We start from the raw sequence: 24,961 nt of genomic DNA on the forward strand, positions 1-24,961 counted from the left end.
AAAAGGTTCCAAATCTCATTAAAGAATCCCTTTGGTTCTGATGTGTCAGGTGTCGTTGTGGTTACCGTGGTCTGCTTGGTAAGAGCAATTGATGTCATCTTAGTGGTAGTTGCTGTGGTCGTCACGTCAGCCGCCACCGTTGTCATTGCTTTGGTTGTCACCAGCTGTTTTTGTTCAGGTGCTGGCGTAGGACCCAATTTAACATATTTGTGACTGTTTCCTTCACTCAGTCCTGTTCTTGTTATTTCAATTTCAAATTCTTCACCTTCTGCTGGTGTTATCTTGTTCATGATAAACTCCCAGCCTTCCTCATATTTGGTTATCGTCAGGTCACATCCTTTGGGGTCCCAAATAACTTCTCCCTTTGTCATATGATGCGTCCATCCACAGAGTGGCTCCTCCGGTAGAGGTTTCATCTTCCATACAGAAACTGTCCTTTGTTCCCCTTGTTCTGTTAGAATTTGTGGCGGAACATGAAACTTGAACCTGTCAAAAACTCCACCTCGTTCGACAGGTACCTCTCTTCTCTTCCTGTTTTTATCATTTATCTTGATCGTGAGTGCGTGCATCATCTCCGTATTGTCCTCGGTTGTTCTTACTGTATCATTGTCTCTGTGCTTTTGTGTTTCTAATTTCAATGGTTCATTATGGAGATCAGGTAAGAGCTGAAAAGTCAATTGTGGGGAAATCCCCATTTCTTTCATCTTGCATGGCTTCTGTTCTTCCTTGCACGATCTCTCCTTCTGCTCTTGGTAATGCTTCTCCTCCACTTTCTTCACCTGTTGTTCCCTCCTCTGGCCGACCTTGGCTTCCATCTGGGAAGGCGTCCATTTCAGGGAAGAGATGTTCCCATTCTTTAGGCGATACCTCAGGGTCCCACTGTAGAGGGCTTCCGTCAACAAGGTCTGCCCCAACAGGTATATCATCAGGAGTAGTAGACATGTTACCCCCCCCCCTTCTGGGCTTTCTGGCCGTACTGGAGGAAACTTTGGTTGTTTGTCTCTTTTCTTTTCAGGCTCTTTTCCCCTGGTGCTTCTTCTGAGTGCGTTAGTTGGCGCACTTGTCGTATCTTGGCTTGTATCTGGTCTGCCATTTTCTTGATTCCTCTCTGGCGCTTTGATCGTTTCCGCTGCTCCTGCTCCCTCCGGGCTCCCGCCTGGTGAATCAGCATCCTCTGTGTCCTCATCTCTGTATGGTTGTATCCTTCTCTCTGTCGGGACTCGGGTGCAGTGGTTTAGATGATACCACGTATTGCTTCCTTTCACTTGGACGGCCGTGTTTGTGGCTGTTGCCACCTCGTAGGGTCCTTCTCTCCTCGGCTGATCCCACTTCCTCCGGAACACTCGAACGTAGACCAGATCTCCTGGTACCACTGGGGGAGGTCCTACCGGACCCGGCTCTGGCACCATCTTTTTCTCCTGTAAGTATATGGCTTTGTGTATTTTGGTTAGATACATCACATATGATTTCAATTCACTATGCAATATATCTAAGGAAGGACCTTTATACAGTCCTCCTAACATTGGTATTGGCATGGGTCGACCCGTAAGCATTTCATGCGGCGAGAGGTGCGTGTTTCTGTTAGTTTCCATGCGACAACTCATTAGTGCAAGCGGCAAAGCATCCACCCAATTGAGTCCTGTAGATCTACAGATCTTTGTTATCTTGTTTTTCAGAATCCCGTTAGCTTTTTCTACCATCCCCTGTGATTGGGGATGATAGACACATCCCAACCTTTGTTTCATCCTTAGCTGCTGTATTATTGTTTTTAATACTTTTTGTATAAACGCTGAACCATTGTCTGAGCTAATTTCAGACGGAATCCCAAACCTGGGAATTACTTCTGTTGATAGGAATTTTACCACTGTTCCTGACCCCTGATCCACCGATGGTATTGCTTCTACCCATCTACTGAACCTGTCTATGATAACTAACATGTACCTTTTACCCCGTATAGGTTTTATCATGTCTACATAGTCCATCACGATGTGTCTAAACGGGCCTTCTGGAACTGGTATGTGACCTGTAGGTGTAGTTATACATTTACGTATGTTGTTTTTTGCACATATTTCACATTTTGACAAAATCTCATCTACTGTTGCTTGTAGACAAGGTGACCAAAAACCTTGTTTCTTGATTTTTCTTATCACCTCCCCCCTTGCACAATGATCAATATCATGTGCATCATTAATAAGTAGCGTTAGGAGAGTGGTAGTGGCTAATATGGCACCATCATGTGTTCTCCATACGCCATGTCTATCTACAGAGGCCCCCCTCTGTAGCCAGGTATTTTGTTCTGTTATTCCAGCCCGAGCCTGAATTTTAATTAGCTCAGCCGGAGATGTAATAGGTGCAATAGCAACCATGTCCATCAATGGTGCAATGAGAATTGGGACAACACATTTGGATGCTTTTTTGGCAGCCTCATCAGCTGCATTATTGCCCCTAATTACAAAATCATTGCCTTTTTTGTGCGCTTGACATTTGATTATTGCTAGTTTCCGAGGATACATTAATGCTGCCATTAATTTAACAATTTGTGCGTGATGTTGGATGGGAGTTCCATCGCTCTTTTTATATCCTCTTTGTTTCCAAACTGCACCAAACAAATGGCATACGCCGTGCGCGTAAGCGGAATCAGTATAGATATTAACTGTTTTACCTCTTCCTAGCATACATGCTGCAGTCAAAGCCTGTAGTTCAGCTAGCTGGGCCGAGCAAGGTTGAGGACAATGTTCTAATATTTCCTCCGTGAAAGCTTCCCCCTTTTGCTTGACTACCGCAAACCCTGCATGATTACCTGTATAATCTTTAAAGCAAGACCCATCTACAAAGTAACTTTCCAGATTATCTCCCTCTCGATCTATCAAAGGAATTGATTCTAAGTCAGGGCGTAATTTGGTAAATGTTAAAGCCTCGGCTACACAATTGTGTGCTTCTCCTTCAAAATCAAATGGAATTCTTTCTGCTGGATTCACAGTGCTACATCTTTTAATGAGAACATCTGGATACGTGAGCTCATATAATCCATCGTCCTTGCATTAGTTAACACGAATTTTCCCTGCTCTATCAACTCCACTATTTTATGATGAGTGCTGATAATCACAGGGTATCCCATGGTTATCGTTGACGCTTTGTCATATGCATAATGCAACGCTGCCAATCCTTGATAACACGGTGGGTATCCCTGGGCTACCGGATCTAGTTTAGAGCTGTAATAGGCAATAGGTTGTTTCTTCCTACCACTACATGTTTCTTGCATAAGAACAGCTGCTGCATAGTTGTTGCACCTGTTTGCTACGTATAACAAGAACGGTTTGGTGTAATCTGGGGTTGCTAGAGCTGGTGCTGTTTGCATCTCTTTCTTAAGTGTTTCGAAAGCAACCAATGCATCAGTGTTCCAATCTAGTCTTGCTCTTAGATTAAGCTGTCCAGCTTCTTTCATCATTTCTCTCAGGGGAGCTGTTTTGACTACATACTCTTCTATCCAATCTGAACTGAACCCTGTCATTCCCAAAAAGGTCATCATCTGAGCTACTGTTTAGGTGCTTTACTAATACCTTCTAACTGTCCTGGAGCTATTGCTTTAGTCCCATGAGCTATTGTTCTTCCTAAGTACTCAACTTGAGGTTGGCAGTACTGTAGTTTTGTTCTAGAGACTTTGTGTCCTCCCTCAGCTAGTCATTGCAGTACTTTTAGTGAGTCTAAATGACATTGTTCCAAAGTTGAGGCACAGATTAACAGTTCATCCACATATTGAATCAGTGTCCCATCTAAATCAAATCAAATTTTATTTGTCACATACACATGGTTAGCAGATGTTAATGCGAGTGTAGCGAAATGCTTGTGCTTCTAGTTCCGACAATGCAGTAATAACGAGCAAGTAATCTAACTAACAATTCCAAAAAAAAACTACTGTCTTATACACAGTGTAAGGGGATAAAGAATATGTACATAAGGATATATGAATGAGTGATGGTACAGAGCAGCATAGGCAAGATACAGTAGATGATATCGAGTACAGTATATACATATGAGATAAGTATGTAAACCAAGTGGCATAGTTAAAGTGGCTAGTGATACATGTATTACATAAGGATGCAGTCGATGATATAGAGTACAGTATCAACGTATGCATATGAGATGAACAATGTAGGGTAAGTAACATTATATAAGGTAGCATTGTTTAAAGTGGCTAGTGATATATTTACATAATTTCCCATCAATTCCCATGATTAAAGTGGCTGGAGTAGAGTCAGTGTCATTGACAGTGTGTTGGCAGTAGCCACTCAATGTTAGTGGTGGCTGTTTAACAGTCTGATGGCCTTGAGATAGAAGCTGTTTTTCAGTCTCTCGGTCCCAGCTTTGATGCACCTGTACTGACCTCGCCTTCTGGATGACAGCGGGGTGAACAGGCAGTGGCTCGGGTGGTTGATGTCCTTGATGATCTTTATGGCCTTCCTGTAGCATCGGGTGGTGTAGGTGTCCTGGAGGGCAGGTAGTTTGCCCCCGGTGATGCGTTGTGCAGACCTCACTACCCTCTGGAGAGCCTTACGGTTGAGGGCGGTGCAGTTGCCATACCAGGCGGTGATACAGCCCGCCAGGATGCTCTCGATTGTGCATCTGTAGAAGTTTGTGAGTGCTTTTGGTGACAAGCCAAATTTCTTCAGCCTCCTGAGGTTGAAGAGGCGCTGCTGCGCCTTCCTCACGATGCTGTCTGTGTGAGTGGACCAATTCAGTTTGTCTGTGATGTGTATGCCGAGGAACTTAAAACTTGCTACCCTCTCCACTACTGTTCCATCGATGTGGATGGGGGTGTTCCCTCTGCTGTTTCCTGAAGTCCACAATCATCTCCTTAGTTTTGTTGACGTTGAGTGTGAGGTTATTTTCCTGACACCACACTCCGAGGGCCCTCACCTCCTCCCTGTAGGCCGTCTCGTCGTTGTTGGTAATCAAGCCTACCACTGTTGTGTCGTCCGCAAACTTGATGATTGAGTTGGAGGCGTGCATGGCCACGCAGTCGTGGGTGAACAGGGAGTACAGGAGGGGGCTCAGAACGCACCCTTGTGGGGCCCCAGTGTTGAGGATCAGCGGGGAGGAGATGTTGTTGCCTACCCTCACCACCTGGGGGTGGCCCGTCAGGAAGTCCAGTACCCAGTTGCACAGGGCGGGGTCGAGACCCAGGGTCTCGAGCTTGATGACGAGCTTGGAGGGTACTATGGTGTTGAATGCCGAGCTGTAGTCGATGAACAGCATTCTCACATAGGTATTCCTCTTGTCCAGATGGGTTAGGGCAGTGTGCAGTGTGGTTGAGATTGCATCGTCTGTGGACCTATTTGGGCGGTAAGCAAATTGGAGTGGGTCAAGGGTGTCAGGTAGGGTGGAGGTGATATGGTCCTTGACTAGTCTCTCAAAGCACTTCATGATGACGGATGTGAGTGCTACGGGCGGTAGTCGTTTAGCTCAGTTACCTTAGCTTTCTTGGGAACAGGAACAATGGTGGCCCTCTTGAAGCATGTGGGAACAGCAGACTGGTATAGGGATTGGTTGAATATGTCCGTAAACACACCGGCCAGCTGGTCTGCGCATGCTCTGAGGGCGCGGCTGGGGATGCCGTCTGGGCCTGCAGCCTTGCGAGGGTTAACACGTTTAAATGTCTTACTCACTTCGGCTGCAGTGAAGGAGAGACCGCATGATTCCGTTGCAGGCCGTGTCAGTGGCACTGTATTGTCCTCAAAGCGGGCAAAAAGTTATTTAGTCTGCCTGGGAGCAAGACATCCTGGTCCGTGACTGGGCTGGGTTTCTTCCTGTAGTCCGTGATTGATTGTAGACCCTGCCACATACCTCTTGTGTCTGAGCCGTTGAATTGAGATTCTACTTTGTCTCTGTACTGGCGCTTAGCTTGTTTGATAGCCTTGCGGAGGGAATAGCTGCACTGTTTGTATTCAGTCATGTTACCAGACACCTTGCCCTGATTAAAAGCAGTGGTTCGTGCCTTCAGTTTCACACGAATGCTGCCATCAATCCACGGTTTCTGGTTAGGGAATGTTTTAATCGTTGCTATGGGAACGACATCTTCAACGCACGTTCTAATGAACTCGCACACCGTATCAGCGTATTCGTCAATGTTGTTGTCTGACGCAATACGAAACATCTCCCAGTCCACGTGATGGAAGCAGTCTTGGAGTGTGGAGTCAGCTTGGTCGGACCAGCGTTGGACAGACCTCAGCGTGGGAGCTTCTTGTTTTAGTTTCTGTCTGTAGGCAGGGATCAACAAAATGGAGTCGTGGTCAGCTTTTCCGAAAGGGGGCGGGGCAGGGCCTTATATGCGTCGCGGAAGTTAGAGTAACAATGATCCAGGGTCTTTCCACCCCTGGTTGCGCAATCAATATGCTGATAAAATTTAGGGAGTCTTGTTTTCAGATTAGCCTTGTTAAAATCCCCAGCTACAATGAATGCAGCCTCCGGATAAATCGTTTCCAGTTTGCAGAGAGTTAAATAAAGTTCGTTCAGAGCCATCGATGTGTCTGCTTGGGGGATATATACGGCTGTGATTATAATCGAAGAGAATTCTCTTGGTAGATAATGCGGTCTACATTTGATTGTGAGGAATTCTAAATCAGGTGAACAGAAGGATTTGAGTTCCTGTATGTTTCCTTCATCACACCATGTCACGTTGGCCATAAGGCATACGCCCCCGCCCGTCTTCTTACCAGAGAGATGTTTGTTTCTGTCGGCGCGATGCGTGGAGAAACCCGCTGGCTGCACCGCTTCGGATTGCGTCTCTCCAGTGAGCCATGTTTCCGTGAAGCAGAGAACGTTACCGTCTCTGATGTCCCTCTGGAATGCTACCCTTGCTCGGATTTCATCAACCTTGTTGTCAAGAGACTGGACATTGGCAAGAAGAATGCTGGGGAGTGGTGCACGATGTGCCCGTCTCCCGTCTAACATTAATTCCTCCAAATCAGCCCTCAATATCTGATTGAAGAAATGCGGACTATGCTTAAAACCCTGTGGGGTCCTAGTATAAGACAGAGTTTTACCCCTATATCTAAACGCAAACAAATGTCTGCACTCCTCTGCCAGGGGTACACTAAAAAACGCTCCACATAGGTTAATTACCGTGAAATATTTGGCCTCTGGGGGAACATTGGTCAATAGCGTGTGAGGGTTTGGGACTTCAGCAGGACAATCCTGAACTATGTCGTTTACTGCTCTTAAGTCATAGACCAGTCTCCATTTTTTACCATTGGCTTTAAGAACAGGTAGCAAGGGTGTATTGCAACAACTGGGCATCTCTATCAATACACCTGCCCTGAGCAGTCCTTCTATTGTCAATTGTATTCCTTCTTCAGCCTCAGGCTTCATAGGATACTGGGTCTTCCATGGTAATTTGGCATCAGGTTTTATTTTTACACAAACAGGACTAGCAGATTTAACTAATCCAACGTCTGTATCGTGTTGTGACCATACCTTGGTTGGTATAATTTTCTCCATCTCTTCTCTAAGATCACTTATTAGTCCTAACCCCTCACCTAACACAACCTGCTGGCCTGCGCTAACCTCTACCTCCCTTGGATCACCAATCAACATAGTAGTAGTAACTATTTTGATAAATGATCTATCCTTTGAATGAAAGATTAGTGGATTGTCTGTTTTATCCCATTTCTTCGTCTTAACTTCCTTCATCATTGATCCTAGATCTTTAGATGTGTAACCCTGATTTACCAGCAATGTGATGTGAGGGACAGAGTCAGAGACATTAAACCATTTCTGCACAAATTCAGACCCGTCTCCGTCCATCACGTCCATTGCGGCTCCCTGCTTTCCAATGACTATACACTGAGACATTATAGGTGCTTTCCTTCCATTTGCCCCCATAACCCAAAGTTGTTCTAATAATGGGCCCTGGTGTGGGTCAAATTGCAGTGTGCAATGATATTCAGATTTAGCTCTAACTGCTTTAGGTATTTGGGCTTGGATGAATTTACCCCACTTCCTTACAGTTCTATCTACATCTGATTCAATGCCTCCTAGCCAATATACATTAGCCGTTCCTTCTGTACTCATCACCGGTAATTGTAATCCTGTTCTTTCAATTATTACTCCATCAGGGGAACATTTGATTTGTAAACCCATCTTGCATAGTGCATCCCTTCCTAGCAGATTAATCGGTGTTTGATCTGACACTAAGATTGGAATTGTGACAGATTTAGTGCAAGTTGTTAGACGAACTGGAGCTGTCATTGGAATTAACTGCGTATTTCCCGAGAATCCTATTGTTTTGGCATATTTACCTGACATGGGGAGATGAGAGGCATAATTTGGACTCACACATGTGTAAGTGGCTCCAGTATCTATCATCATGGGCGTGCCTCTATTTTCTATCTGAACCTGCAGTATAGGTTCCTGGTCAGCCTTTGTTGTTAATATTGGAAACTGACCCCCCCTTTAGGATTCCCTGGGCATCCCTAGTTTCGTTGATTAGGCCCTGACCATGTGTTCACAGGGCCTGAAGGTTGATTAGGGTCATTATTTGGATTCCACCCATTCAGATTTGATTGATGGTTTGGAGCATTACTCGCCGGTGGCGGTCTGATGTTTCTATTTCCCCCAGTCCGATCCTGCCATGGGTGTGTAGGGCACTCTCACCTGACGTGTCCTGTTTGCCTACATCCCCAACAGGTGCCAGGTGGCCCTCTAGGATCCACAGATCCCTTGCCTTTATCAGATCTTACGTTTTTCTGTTGTTTTTTCCCGCTATTCCAATTCGGAGGCTGTGTATACACATTTACTACTGGCGGTGCAGTTGACACTTGGGCCCGCCCAGGGCCGAACAGCTGTGGCTCTCCTGGGGAGACAGCAGCCATTGTTCCCATCTCTGGCTCAGGGGTCGTGACAGCAGCCTGGACTTTCTTCTTTCCTTTGTTGGTTAGTTCATCCAACTGCAGCTGGGTCAGTCTTCTCTGAATGTCTCTTCCTTGATCCATCTGCCTCTGTTCATCCTTTCTGTGTTTTTCTACTGCATGGACCACGTAGTCACAAAATTCCCTGTAGGGTTTTGATGTAAGTCCTACCACATCCTCCAGCCTGCTCTTTACTGGCTGGGGCATGGCTTCTATTATTGAGTTTCGGAACATAGTTGTCATTAGTTCATTGCCCTCAGGGTCTTGTTCTGTTTCCATCCGCCACCTTTTCAACTGTCCATGTAGGTAGGTGGCTGGGTTTTCTGTGGCCCCGATAGCTTCACCCCTTAGCGCTTTGGGATCCACTTTTGTTGGATATGCTGCTCTTAAGGCTCGCCAGATGGCTGGTCTATATCCATTGAACATTAATCCATCATTTATCACTTCCCCATTTGCGCCATTGATGCCCCCGTCCTGCATGATCTCACCCATAGTACGAAGTAATTACAATATAGCAATTAAACACTGGAATGGTAGATCGGCAGAAGATGAATGTGCAGGTAGAGATACTGGGGTGCAAAGGAGCAAGATAAATAAATAAATACCAGTATGGGGATGAGGGAGGTAGACACCTGTTTACAGGTGGGCTATGTACAGGGCAGAGATCTGTAATCTGCTCTGACAGCTGGTGCTTAAAGCTAGTAAGGGAGATGTGAGTCTCCAGCTTCAGAGATTTTTGCAATTCGTTCCAGTCATGGGCAGCAGAGAACTGGAAGGAAACATGACCAAAGGAGGAATTGGCTTTGGGGGTGACCAGTGAGATATACCTACTGGAGCAGGTGCTACGAGTGGGTGCTGCTATGGTGACCAGTGAGCTGAGATAAGGCGGGGCTTTACCTAGCAGAGACTTGTAGATAACCTGTAGCCAGTGGGTTTGGCGACGAGTATGAAGCAAGGGCCAACCAACGAGAGCGTACAGGTCGCAATGGTGGGTAGTGTATGGGGCTTTGGTGACAAAACGGATGACACTGTGATAGACTGCATCCAGTTTGTTGAGTAGAGTGTTGGAGGCTATTTTATAGATGACATCACCGAAGTCGAGGATCGGTAGGATGGTCAGTTTCACGAGGGTATGTTTGGCAGCATGAGTGAAGGATGCTTTGTTGCGATATAGGAAGCCGATTCTAGATTTAATTTTGGATTGGAGATGCTTAATGTGAGTCTGGAAGGAGAGTTTACAGTCTAACCAGACACCCAGGTATTTGTAGTTGTCCACATATTCTAAGTCAGAGCTGTCCAGAGTAGTGATGATGGACAGGCGAACATGTGCTGGCAGTGATCGATTGAAAAGCATGCATTTAGTTTTACTTGCATTTAAGAGCAGTTGGAGGCCACGGAAGGAGAGTTGTATGGCATTGAAGCTCGTCTGGAGGTTAGTTAACACAGTGTCCACTGAGGGGCCAGAAGTATACAGAATTGTGTTGTCTGCGTAGAGGTGGATCAGAGAATCACCAGCAGCAAGAGCGACATCATTGATGTATACAGAAAAGAGCATCGGCCCGAGAATTGAACCCTGTGGCACACCCATAGAGACTGACAGAGGTCCGGACAACAGGCACTCCGATTTGACACACTGAACTCAATCAGAGAAGTAGTTGGTAAACCAGGCGAGGCAATCATTTGAGAAACCAAGGCTGTCCAGTCTGCCAATAAGAATGTTGTGATTGACAGAGTCGAAAGCCTTGGCCAGGTCGATGAATACGGCTGCACAGTAATGTCTCTTATTGATGGCGGTTATATGATGTCATTTAGAACCTTGAGCGTGGCTGAGGTGCACCCATGACCAGCTTTGAAACCAGATTGCATAGTGGAGAAGGTATGGTGGGATTTGAAATGGTCAGTAATCTGTTTGTTAACTTGGCTTTTGAAGACATAAGATAGACAGGGTAGGATAGATATAGGCCTGTAGCAGTTTGGGTCTAGAGTGTCACCCCCTTTGAAGAGGGGGATGACCGCGGCATCTTTCCAATCTTTGGGAATCTCAGACGATACGAAAGAGAGGTTGAACAGGCTAGTAATAGAGGTTGCAACAATTTCGGCAGATAATTTTAGAAAGAGAGGGTCCAGATTGTCTAGCCCGGCTGATTTGTAGGGTTCCAGATTTTGCAGCTCTTTCAGAACATCAGCTATGTGGATTTGGGTAAAGGTGAAATGGTAGGCGCTTTGGCGGGTTGCTGTGGAGGGTGCCGGGCAGTTGACCGGGGAAGGGGTAGCCATGTGGAAAGCATGGCCAGCCGTAGAGAAATGCTTGTTGAAATTCTCAATTATGGTGGATTTATCAGTGGTGACAGTGTTTCCTATCTTCAGTGCAGTGGGCAGCTGGGAGGAGGTGCTCTTATTCTCCATGGACTTTACAGTGTCCCAGAACTTTTTTGAGTTAGTACTACAGGATGCAAATTTCTGTTTGAAAAAGCTTGCCTTAGCTTTTCTAACTGCCTGTGTATATTTGTTCCTAACTTCCCTGAAAAGTTGCATATCACGGGGGCTATTCGATGCTAATGCAGAATGCCACAGGATGTGCTGGTCAAGGGCAGACAGGTCTGGCGTGAACCAAGGACTATATCTATTCCTAGTTCTACATTTTTTGAGAGGGGCATGCTTATTTAAGATGGTGAGGAAGGCACTTTTAAAGTCAATGTCAATGAGACAATTATGTCACCTTTAAAATGATATCCTGCTATTATCCATATGTCTAGACTGCTAGTATATTAATTTCCATGGTTGATTTTACTATAGGGTTGTTTTTATTTATTTTTCATCTCCACATCCAATAGGAGCCTATGGTTCTAACAATGAACTTAGCCTTAAAATGCTTTTGGGAAACCAGGCCCTGTTCTGTTTTGGAACAAGCGCAACAACATCAGGGATTCATTTCCAGTCTATCTTGTATGTCCAATGGATTGTGACTCCCCACTGTTTTTTTAAATGATGGGAGCACTAAACGAATAATGGACAATACATTTCAATGAGTGACATTATGGACAGTACACCCTCTCAATATTGAAATCGGCCAAGAATACTAAAACTCTTCCCAATGTCGGCCTTATGTAATCCTCAAAAAGGTTTGGTTTTGCATCCCATTTGGTCTATCACCTGAATTCCTCTATACTGGTGTCACACACTCAAACAATTACTACACAGCTTGATGAATCCTATTGAAGACAAGTTGGGCTTGTGAATGCAATAATATTTTTGTGAAAAATTGATGAATCATCTAAAAGCATAGAGGAAAATCTATCTGGCTACTCAGAGTAGACTCTAGATCAGGGATGGGCATGGATCAATTTCCAAAACAAAAAGAACGGAACTCAGTCTCAACTCTCTGTTGAGAGTTAGAATAGAATACACAAGGTGCAATATTTGGTGTTGCATCAGTTTCTCATGTTATGTCAGTCAATATTTCAAACACACACACAAAATTATGAGACATCCAAAACCTGTTAAATAATAACCTGTTAAATAAAACATTAATGGGGCCTCCCAAATGGCGCAGCGGTCTGAGGCAATGCTTCTCACAGATCAGGGCCTATACCCGGAAGTGAGGCTGACCGTGACCCTGAGCTTCTCCGTGAATGCTCTCCATACCCGTGATGTGAATTGGGGGCCACGGTCAGAGACGATGTCCTTCGGAAGGTCATAATGCAGGAAGACCTGCTGGAACAGGGCCTCAGTGACCTGGAGATCACTAGGGAGATCGGAGAGAGGGATAAAACAACAGGATTTGGAGAATCTATCCACAATCACCAAAATGGTGGTGAAACCGTCAGAGGAGGGGAGATCAGTGACAAAGTCAATGGATAGATGAGTGTAGGGACACTGAGGCACGGGCAGGGGAAGGAGTTTCCCTGCTGGAGCATGCCAGGGGGATTTAGTTTGGGCACACACAGAACAGGAGTTGACATAGTGAAATGCGTCCTGCGCCAAGGTGGACCACCAATACTTTTCGGAGAGAGATAGAATAGTACGGCTGATCCCTGGATGTCGAGCAACGACAGCTTTGTGCTCCCAAGTTAGAAGCTGATCCCTTATCCCTGTGGGAACGTATATGCGCTCAGGAGGACAGGTAGTGGGTACGGCTGCCCTCCCCAGAGTCTGGTGAATGTCCACAATCTACATCCCAGATCACAGGGCCTACCACTCGAGAGGGGACGAGAAAGCAGATCCTCCGGCATTCGGGTGACCAGTCCATGATTCTCGTCCTCGACCATGAGATGGTGGGGTTATGTCATTGAAGCCATGGGAGGCCGAGGCTGATCTTGTGAGCTTGTGCACTAATGATGAAGTAGGGAAAGTTTTCCTGATGAATGGACTCCATGGTGAGGGTGAGTGGTGTGGTGATGTGTGTAATGGTTCCGGATCCTAGTGGCCGATTTATCAAAAGCTTGAAACGGAGAGTGGGTATGAGGTAATGTTCAGAGAGGAGGCACGGGTCTGGTCAATCCGTGGCACCGGAAGATGGGATACTCACAAGTGCTCCAGAAGGTGGAAGATCACGTGACTGTCCCTCTGCTCTCATGGATCCCGAGTTGGTACGTACCGGACACTGCTGAAGCTGGTGCCCCCCTTGACCACAATGGGGCCAGAGCCCCAGCTGTTTCTGTCTGCTTCGCTTAGCTGTGGTTCAGACTCTGATACAGAGTGGTCACTGAGGGAGGGAGAGAAGCGATGAGAGTACCAACTCTCGGGCCTCCCGGGTGGCGTAGTGGTTAAGGGCGCTGTACTGCAGCGCCAGCTGTGCCATCAGAGTCCCTGGGTTCGCGCCCAGGCTCTGTCGTAACCGGCCGCGACCGGGAGGTCCGTGGGGCGACGCACAATTGGCCTAGCGTCGTCCGGGTTAGGGAGGGCTTGGTCGGTAGGGATGTCCTTGTCTCATCGCGCACCAGCGACTCCTGTGGCGGGCCGGGCGCAGTGCGCGCTAACCAAGGTTGCCAGGTGCACGGTGTACCCTCCGACACATTGGTGCGGCTGGCTTCCAGGTTGGATGCGCGCTGTGTTAAGAAGCAGTGCGGCTTGGTTGGGTTGTGTATTGGAGGACGCATGACTTTCAACCTTCGTCTCTCCCGAGCCCGTACGGGAGTTGTAGCGATGAGACAAGATAGTAGCTACTACAACAATTGGATACCACGGAATTGGGGAGAAAAAGGGGTAAAAAGAAAAAAGGAAAAAAAAGTACCAACTCTCCCGAATTAGGTTATCCAGACAGATGGCCATCGCAAAGAGTGCATCCAAGGAGAGGTTGTCATCTCGACAGGCCAGTTCCATCTGGACCTCCTCGCGCAGTCCTCTTCTGAATAGTGTACGGAGCGCCGGCTCATTCCATCAGCTGGATGCTGCTACTGTCCGGAAGGTGAGCGCGTACATGGCAGTGGTCTGGTCATCCTGTCGTAGTTGGAATAGCCGCTCATCCCCCTCTCTGCCCTGCGGCGGATGATCAAAGATACCTCTGAACAGAGCCCAATCCCTCACGATACCAGCTCCTCCTCTCCTCTCTCCCAGATGGCCGTAACCCACTCCACCTAGTCAGCAGGGAAATAACCGTGACAACCTTGGACCTCTCGGTGGTGGGGGCTCCCATTTGGCCTGCAAATTAGAGGGAGCGCTGGAGTGGGAAGCCACGGCATTTAGATGGGGTTCCATCATATTTATCCGGGAAGGACAAACGGGCATCGCTGACCTGGGTGGACTGCTGAATGGACTGGTGTGCTGGCTCGCTGGGTCGACTGGTGGCAGAGTATCCTCCGCTAGTTGAAGGCAACTCCTTTCGGGTATGTTCGAGATGTTGAAGATCGCAAAGAACCTCTTCCATAGCCTTTCCCCAGTTGCGACAGCTGGTCGTGGTGTGGACGAAGTAGGTATCTCTGTTCGTTGGCCGTCTGCTTCCATTTGTCGAGGCAGTATTCTGTAACAGAGACGCTGCGATTCGAAAAGTAAGTGCAGGAGGGGAGTTTAATAATACAATAAACATGGAACGATACAAAACCAGAGTAGCATCTGGACATGAAACACAAATAATACTGCCTGGGGAATGAACCAAAGGGAGTGACAGATATAGGAGAGGTAATCAGTGAAGTGATGGAGTCCATGTGAGTCTCACAATGACGCGCAGGTGCGCGTAACGATGGTTCCAGGGGTGCGTAATGATGGTTGTCAGAACCATTGATTAGTAAACCGGCGACGCCGAGTGTCAGAGGGGGAGCGGGAGTAGACGTGACAAAAATAAAATAAATAAAACATTAAGGCCAAATTCTACCTTGATAAATGGACTTTATATTTTGGAGGTAAAATTTACAAAGGATATTACAATTATAACATAGGCATCCTGAAATGCAACCACACAAGTGATCAAATAGCCTTCTTTGCTAATTAATTTAATGAATTGCTCATTCTAAATCAGTTGTTTTTCTAAGAGTCTAATCAAAATATTAACGTTTACTACTATAACTGCATACAAACTGTCTAAATACTTTAACAAGGGGGCACTAACTGAGGTAACATTTCTTGTACAACATTAAATCTCGTTAAAATAGGAGGCTGCTGAGGGGAGGACAGCTCATAATAATCGCTGTAACAGAGTGAATGGAATGGTAAGGAACACATGGAAACCATGTGTTTGAGTTTAATACCAATCCATTTATTCTGTGCCAGCCAGTACTAAGAGCCCGTCCTCCCCAATTAATCTGCCTTGACTAAGGGCTAGATTCTATAGCAGATACATACTAGCAGACACCCGCATAGCGGTGTTTTGGTGTGTCGGAGATGGAACTGCGTTAGAGCTGTCAAATCCACAAGCAGCTCCTTGTGTTAGTTTATCTCGGACCATGCTATTGGATGCAACGAAACTGACAAATCCCATGCAGCCACTTTACAAGTTCAAACACTGCTTGATGTTTCCATTGTCTATATCTCGATTTGACTGATAGGCTATAAATCCCCACCATCCAAATGAACATGAAAACATGCATTAACCTACACTTTCTATCGCCGTTTTGAACTTCTAACTCAGTAGGATTAATAAGGAAGGAAGTGTTTTGTGACACACAAGAGCAGCCTCTCACCTATTTGTCAGCTCATACTGCAGTGACACCTCCAACATATGTCAAAACATCCGCTATGCCGGTTAACACTTGATCTGATTAAATCAAGGCCTAAGCGCAAGCAAAATTTGGCTTAATTCAACCAGCACATTTTTAATATATTACAGTCGGTTATGGAGAGGGCTATGACGCTGAGGTGATATTATGACGACAAAGAGAGAGAGAATGCCATTTGTACCAAAATTATTGATGTTACGTTATGTTATATTCATCTGAACACCTCTATAAATGTAATGCTACAATCTAATTTCTAATACAAACCAATACTTTAGCAGTGGATGTAACTCAACAGACATCTTTTTTACACAATAGTTCATTAGATCAGAAAATAAACGATGTCCTAGTGTGAACTTTCCAGAGCTTTCCACCTCCTTATGCTGCATAATATTGACATCTTTCCCTTTTTCACCAGACTAAATATTGAACAATGGGACGGTAGAATTGTACATCGAGACTGGAACAGCGGTGGTCAAGGGAATCCCTCCTGGAATTTACATGGTTCTTTTGAACATAATGATCTCAGTGCAGTATAACATTATCCTCTCTGTGTCAGCCATAGATAGTACAGTAGATGTTTCTCTTCTGACCCTAACATTGGTTAATTTCTGCTATTAATCTCTTCATTTGAGCATCAAACTTCCTTCCAATCTGCTGCAGTTCTTTCACTCTTCATTGTCAACTCGTCCTGCCCAAATGGCATTTTATTTAATTGGCTAAGTTGGGGGTTATCTTCCACTGCTTAAACGTTGTCATCTGGAAACAAAGCAGGGAATAGAACAAAGGAAATTAGGTGAGAAAATGTCAAAGTCCAAACTGAAGTTCATAGCAAAGCTGCATGCAAGTCTTATCCAAAATACCCACCAGTGGGCGTTGCTGTATCCTATCTGTTGCTCTTGATGACAAGGATGATGGTGTAGACGTCATAGGCAAACAGGATCCCAGCCAGCAGGCCAAACACCTAAGGGAATGGAATAACGTTTCATCTAAACATAATCTAACCACCAAGTTCTACTTTCAGTGATGAATTGGGCTGAAGGATTTAAGAGCTGAAGAAGTAAGTAATTTGAGATGCTTTCATTTGTATCTGTTCAAAAATCTCAAGGTGGTTAGACATTTGACTCACCACTCCTGCAATATGGGCGCCATCCCCTGCTCCACGAATCAGATCCATCAGAGAGCTGATGAGGTACATGGCTGTACCAGTAGAAGCACGCAACAGATCCTGGTAGGAGGAGACTAACATTAGTGAATGATTGTCCTTCTATATGCACTTGGAATGTCCTCGTGTTACTGTTTGTTTTTCTGAATGTATCTATAATTTATGTCTGTGTTTATTTTTCTCTTTGTGTGTGTGTACATATACCCTGTGTCTCTGTGTTTGTGTGTACATATACCCTGTGTCTCTGTGTGTGTGTGTACATATACCCTGTGTCTCTGTGTGTGTGTGTACATATACCCTGTGTCTCTGTGTTTGTGTGTACATATACCCTGTGTCTCTGTGTGTGTGTGTACATATACCCTGTGTCTCTGTGTGTGTGTGTACATATACCCTGTGTCTCTGTGTGTGTGTGTACATATACCCTGTGTCTCTGTGTGTTGTGTGTACATATACCCTGTGTCTCTGTGTGTGTGTGTACATATACCCTGTGTCTCTGTGTGTGTGTGTACATATACCCTGTGTCTCTGTGTGTGTGTGTACATATACCCTGTGTCTCTGTGTTTGTGTGTACATATACCCTGTGTCTCTGTGTTTGTGTGTACATATACCCTGTGTCTCTGTGTTTGTGTGTACATATACCCTGTGTCTCTGTGTTTGTGTGTACATATACCCTGTGTCTCTGTGTTTGTGTGTACATATACCCTGTGTCTCTGTGTTTGTGTGTACATATACCCTGTGTCTCTGTGTGTGTGTGTACATATACCCTGTGTCTCTGTGTGTGTGTGTACATATACCCTGTGTCTCTGTGTGTGTGTGTACATATACCCTGTGTCTCTTTGTGTGTGTGTACATATACCCTGTGTCTCTGTGTGTGTGTGTACATATACCCTGTGTCTCTGTGTTTGTGTGTACATATACCCTGTGTCTCTGTGTGTGTGTACATATACCCTGTGTCTCTGTGTTTGTGTGTACATATACCCTGTGTCTCTTTGTGTGTGTGTACATATACCCTGTGTCTCTTTGTGTGTGTGTACATATACCCTGTGTCTCTGTGTTTGTGTGTACATATACCCTGTGTCTCTTTGTGTGTGTGTACATATACCCTGTGTCTCTGTGTTTGTGTGTACATATACCCTGTGTCTCTTTGTGTGTGTGTACATATACCCTGTGTCTCTTTGTGTGTGTGTACATATACCCTGTGTCTCTTTGTGTGTGTGTACATATACCCTGTGTCTCTGTGTTTGTGTGTACATATACCCTGTGTCTCTGTGTTTGTGTGTACATATACCCTGTGTCTCTGTGTTTGTGTGTACATATACCCTGTGTCTCTTTGTGTGTGTGTACATATACCCTGTGTCTCTGTGTTTGTGTGCGTGTGTGTCTGTGTAAACATATACTGTACTCACACTCCAGACCCAGTTGACCACCTGAATGGTCTTGTCCATTTCCATCATGAAGACGACAAAGAAGATGATGGCGGAGACCATCTCACAGATGGCCACTCCATAATAACCTCCATACAATGACACAGTATAGCAGATTAGGATGGTAAGACTGATGAGCTGAAAGAAAATGATTTAAAAAATTATATGGGGGAAAGGAGAGAGAGAGGAATGGGAGGGAAAAAACAGCCTGCGTGGAAATATTTGGTGCAAAATGTTAATAAAGATACTTAGCAAATGCCAAATCTGTGGTGCACAAAAATAGCTTTTTGGCTCAATGCATCTGTAGCCTAATTACTTGACCTTGGGATGTTATTCACAGCATTTCCTTTTAAGGAAATCACTGCTACGTATCCAGGAATCCTTTGAGAAGTCTCGCTGTAGTTTACAACAAACTCACAATTAGGCTCCAAATTCGTCTCTTCCATTTGAATTAGCAGTTCTGGTTGAATGGCTTGATTAAAGTTCATCCCAGACCGCAGATCAGCAGTGATAGGAACTGTCATATTAATCAAAGGAAGGCAATATGCCGGTTGACTTTTGACCCATATGCTATCTATGATAGCCTTCTACTCCAAGGCCCAGTCTAAGTGAGACCAAGGGGCAGCACAGTCAAATGGACAGACACCCTAACTGCCAAGTCTCACATTAATATCTTACAACAGGACACAATAGTCTGTGTGGTTAAAGACCCTGTGGTGAAGCAACGAAGTAAACCAACACTCAAAGCTGTCCCAAATCACACGAAACAACAACAAACATAGTACACTCTTAGAAAAAGGGTTCTGCAGCTGTCCCCATAGGAGAACCCTTTTTCATTACAGGTACAACCCTTTTGGGTTCCATGTAGAACCCTCTGTGGAAAGGGTTCTGCATGGAACCCAAAAAGGGTTCTACATGTAACCAAACAGAATCTACCTGGAACAAAAAGAGGTTATTCAAAGAGTTCTCCTATGGGGACAGCCGAAGAACCATGTTTGGTGAATGTAAAAATGGATTCAAAATGGTTGCCCTCTGCTAATGATTTGCAGGATGTGCAATGATACAAGTAAAAGGAGGACTGTGATTGGTTACAATGCCAACTATGCCAATTTCTCTGTATAAAATGGGCCATAACTTTAAACTAGCAGAGATTCCACTCTGAAACTTTGATATGCCCATAGAGTATATTATGTTCAACAATATATTGAAAACTAGCCAAATCAAAAAAATTACATTTTCAATATTCATATTTATATTTTCAATATTAAATTAATGTTAAAAAAATCGTTATTGAAATCATGAGGAATCATCCAGCATGTCATCGTTTGAAAACTTGAAAACTGATCTTCAACCTAAGCTGTCAGCATTTGACTGTTGGGTGGCAAATGAGGGGACTGTCACGCACAGCACCACATTAAAAGTGACAGTTGGAAGCTATTTGGCTAACCCTTTGCCTGACCCACAACCCCAAGAGCACATGGTTCTCATTCCAGGTCCAGTTCCTCTAAGTCCACACAACTGTCTCAAAGATTTTATCATACTATATGAACAAATCAATGGTATAGCATCATGGAAATACTCATAGATCTGTATATGTTGCAGAAATAGTGTAGTAAAGTAACAACACAAAGTAGTATGTCATCATATTGGTCTATTCTAGGGAATTATATTCTATTTCTACAACAGACCTTCCATTCATAGTTTGGCTGCTCCTGGGCTGTTCTTGGGCTCAGGTAATATTTCAGTCCCTCTGACTTTTTATATTATATTTCAAGTATTGGGTCACCAAAATGACATTTTTTAAGATTTTGTATATACATTGAAATGTCCAGTATAATGAATTGAAATAAATATAGCATTCATTTAAACTTTATTATTAAAAAAAACTATTTTTTAACTGACACTAAGAATTGTGTCATGACCCCCAGGTGTTTCACTTAATTTTTACTTGGGAAATGAATATTAAAATGTGCATATAATGAATAACTTTTGCCATTAATGCAAACATATATTTGTGTTCTTTTGTTGAGAAAGTATTTTGTTTAAAAAATGCATGATTATTGATTAAAATCACACAATTTAGCTCTGTCCCTCAGTCTACACTCAACCCTGTCACAACAACCAAACTCCGACAAGAAAATGGTCACTCCAGCCTTATGTGCCATCATTAACAGGAAGTGACATCATTCAACAATTTTCAACTGCATGGTACAAAAACAGGCAAGTAATCACATTATTTTATATCTGTATTTTGTTGTCAGGTGGGGATTGTCAAGCTGACCAACTTAAAATGAAGTTGGAAAACTAGTACTTATCTAAATTATACTTTAACCCATAAAAATATACAATCTATTAATTTCATGCACACCATGTGGTCTCCTGTCCTTCAACACACGAGGAGCAGAGGCCATTTTGAGCAAAAAAAACTCAATCCCGTCAAATTCAACAAAGGATGTAATCTGTACATGCTTTAACACATCACTTCAGTTTCAGGCAGAAGGGCCTGGCTGCTCCAGAACAGCCAGCCAATGAGGAAAATCCACAACCTGTGGACGAAATCCAGTGGGTAAATCCACGTCTTCTTGGGCAGTGGTGTGTAGTGGAATATGATGCTGACCTTTATCCAGGCATCATCTTCGGCACGGATGAAATTAGTGTACAAGTGAAATGTAGGCATCGTGTTGGACCAAACAAATTTTTATGGACTTCTCGAGACGACATCCACTGGCATCAGTTTGATGAAGTCCTTGAGATGATTCCACCCCCACAGCGTGTGACATCCCGCCACGTACTGTAGAGGTTGAGAGAGATGTGTGGGCCAGACTCTCAGGAAGAGAACCATGAATGAATGAATATGGTGCTCCTGAGGAGAAGGATCGTCATGGTGACACTAGTGCTGTAGTTACAGCTGTTCTAACATTCTAAATGCCCTTGGAAGATATTTCTACATTTTGATGACAAACTTTTCTGATGGAACCTGTTGAATGTTTTTAATTACTCTAATGCCTGATGTGTTTTTATTTGTTTCAATATTTACTGCTATAGGCCTGTCAAATGTAGGGCAGATTATTCTAAATATATGAAATGTCCTTATTACATTTCATTGCATACAATGAAATGCAGTGTTTCGGGGTAAGTCTTGGAGGGATTTCGATAGTAAACTAAACTAGTTTATATGGAAACCGATGTGTCTCTTCAACACCGTTACTGTATTCAACCCTGTCACCCGGGTCTCAACCCCGTCACATGACAATATTTGTTAAATAAAATGGCAAAGATGAATGAATATGAATTTAATGTTCTGAGCTCAGTCTGAAATGTTAAGGACAATCCCAAGAAGATTACATTTATGTTAAAATATTGAATTGAAAGCATTTTTTTATTTAAATGATGAGCCCGCTGACACCGAGGTAAAGTTGGTTTTATATTCACATATTTGGACATTCAACAGACATTCGCCAAAATCCATTTAAAATTGTAGAAATCAATCAAAAAAATTGATTGTCACAAATACATAAAAATAGACATTGTTTATTCTATAAATGTCTAGCATACTTTTACAACCTTTGTTTTGAATTTTAAAAAACAGTTTTGATTTGATAGAAATAGATCATCTATAAGATGCCATTAAAAGTGGCATAAATCAATAACTAATTCACTGTTTGTCACAGAAACATTAAACTAGATATGATTTATTCTATAAATGTCTAGTATACTTTTACAACCTTTGTTTTGAGGAAAAAATATTGTAATATTTGATATTACAACACTGATGTGTGATACCTTTTATATCAACACATAGGTTTTTTGCAAATGTATGCCTCTATTACTACATGATTTATATTGCCTGAATACTCAACCATGATTAACACCTCAGTTGTGTGTGCTTCTGTCAGGGTTGTGGTCAAATGCATGTCATTTTAGTCAATTTAGCAATTGAACAAAAATCAAATGAAATTTGAAAATGTTCCTAATAGCAAAATCATGTAACAGAATTTGGGATTTCCAAAACTGTAATTCACATGTAAATAAACTTAACCCTGTTTTATGTTTTAATACTGCAGATAGAATGCTCTGTGTGCCAGAGATGGTACCATTCAGCTTGTCTGGGGATGACAAAGAAGGACTTCAGCAAAGCCAACAGAGGAAATGATTGGACGGGGCCTCTTTGCTGTTAATTTAGAGACGTATAAATAAATGACTGTTGTGCCTTGTAACTACTTTAAAATGTGGAACTGTTGCACTAAAAATGCAAACATTGATTTGGCATACAATGTAAGATTGTAAACATTGTCTAACTTCATATAGAACAAATTGCAAATGGAATCAACATTAAAATGTATTTACAGTTATTGCAAATAAATGCATATTTTCACTTTTTTCTGCGACAATCACTGAATCAATCATCTTTAAATGCAATATTTGAGATTTTATGCATTTCTATCAAATCAAAACTGGAATTTCTACACAAAACAAAGGTTGTAAAAGTATACTAGACATTTATAGAATAAATCATACCTAGTTTGTTGTTTCTGTCATAATCAGTGAAAACATTATTGATTTATATAGCCTTATTAAATGCATTTTTATAGATGTTATGTATTTCTATCAATCACAACTGGAATGTTTACTCAAAAAAAGGTTGTAAATAAAAATGTGTGTTTTCTTGAAGGTTTAATATGTACTTAATGTTGTGAAGTGTTCAGAAAATGCATTTATTCTCGTAAAGTGTATTTTTTAAAAGTATTACAGCAGCCCAAGAATAACCCTCCTATTGCAGTAAATGTACTCTTTGTGTGATTCTCTGGCTATAACAGTGATATGGAACAAACTTACTATTTCTGCGACGAGAATAATTCCTTTTTGGGTCTTGCCGTAACCCTTCAGATTTTCCAAGCAGCCCGCATCCATATCAGCCATAACTAACTTGAATGTAACGTTATAGTTTACCAACTAATTATAACGGCTCTATTTCCCTTTTCAAGATTGCAGAACTTGTGGGAGTAAATGAGACACATAGATAACGCATAGATGTATAGGACAGCTGAACATTAAAAACAGACCACACGAAGAGAAGGCGACACATAGGCGCCTAGGACAACTGGACACACTAAAGATAGAGGAAACACATAGTCTGCTGATCCTAATAAGGACACACATACCAAAGAACGCATTGAGCTAAATACAGGGCCAAAGCATAGGCCTATAGTATAGATGAAGACTCATCTCTTCAGTGGGTCATATGATTGAGTGTAGTCTGGCCCAGGAGTGGGAAGGTGAACGGAAAGGCTCTGGAGCAACGAACCGCCCTTGCTGTCTCTGCCTGGCCGGTTCCCCTCTTTCCACTGGGATTCTCTGCCTCTAACCCTATTACAGGGGCTGAGTCACTGGCTTACTGGGGCTCTCTCATGCCGTCCCTGGAAGGCGTGCGTCACCTGAGTGGGTTGATTCACTGATGTGGTCATCCTGTCTGGGTTGGCGCCCCCCCTTGGGTTGTGCCATGGCGGAGATCTTTGTGGGCTATACTCAGCCTTGTCTCAGGATGGTAAGTTGGTGGTTGAAGATATCCCTCTAGTGTTGTGGGGGCTGTGCTTTGGCAAAGTGGGTGGGGTTATATCCTTCCTGTTTGGCCCTGTCCGGGGGTGTCCTCGGATGGGGCCACAGTGTCTCCTGACCCCTCCTGTCTCAGCCTCCAGTATTTATGCTGCAGTAGTTTATGTGTCAGGGGGCTAGGGTCAGTTTCTTATATCTGGAGTACTTCTCCTGTCCTATTTGGTGTCCTGTGTGAATCTAAGTGTGCGTTCTCTAATTCTCTCCTTCTCTCTTTCTTTCTCTCTCTCGGAGGACCTGAGCCCTAGGACCATACCCCAGGACTACCTGACATGATGACTCCTTGCTGTCCCCAGTCCACCTGACCGTGCTGCTGCTCCAGTTTCAACTGTTCTGCCTTATTATTATACGACCATGCTGGTCATTTATGAACATTTGAACATCTTGGCCATGTTCTGTTATAATCTCCACCCGGCACAGCCAGAAGAGGACTGGCCACCCCACATAGCCTGGTTCCTCTCTAGGTTTCTTCCTAGGTTTTGGCCTTTCTAGGGAGTTTTTCCTAGCCACCGTGCATCTACACCTGCATTGCTTGCTGTTTGGGGTTTTAGGCTGGGTTTCTGTACAGCATTTCGAGATATCAGTTGATGTATGAAGGGCTATATAAATACATTTGATTTGATTTGATTTGAGATGGACGATTTTCCACGACAAACTCAACGAAGACACAACTTTGTAGCTAAATTAAATTCAGTAGAAAAAATGCGG

General features: G+C 43.8%; 1 long non-coding RNA gene across 1 annotated transcript; it reads right to left on the minus strand.

Moving 5' to 3' along the window:
- Positions 1–15,223: 15,223 nt before the first annotated feature.
- LOC121840440 lies at positions 15,224–17,274 on the minus strand. Its single transcript, XR_006079629.1, has 3 exons — positions 17,184–17,274; positions 16,922–17,018; positions 15,224–16,813 (listed from the first exon to the last, which is right to left on the minus strand). It is a non-coding gene; the product is annotated as an uncharacterized LOC121840440 (long non-coding RNA).
- Between the last annotated feature and the right edge of the window lie 7,687 nt (positions 17,275–24,961).

Source organism: Oncorhynchus tshawytscha, linkage group LG22 (assembly GCF_018296145.1).
Source record: "Oncorhynchus tshawytscha isolate Ot180627B linkage group LG22, Otsh_v2.0, whole genome shotgun sequence".
Lineage (NCBI taxonomy): Eukaryota > Metazoa > Chordata > Actinopteri > Salmoniformes > Salmonidae > Oncorhynchus > Oncorhynchus tshawytscha.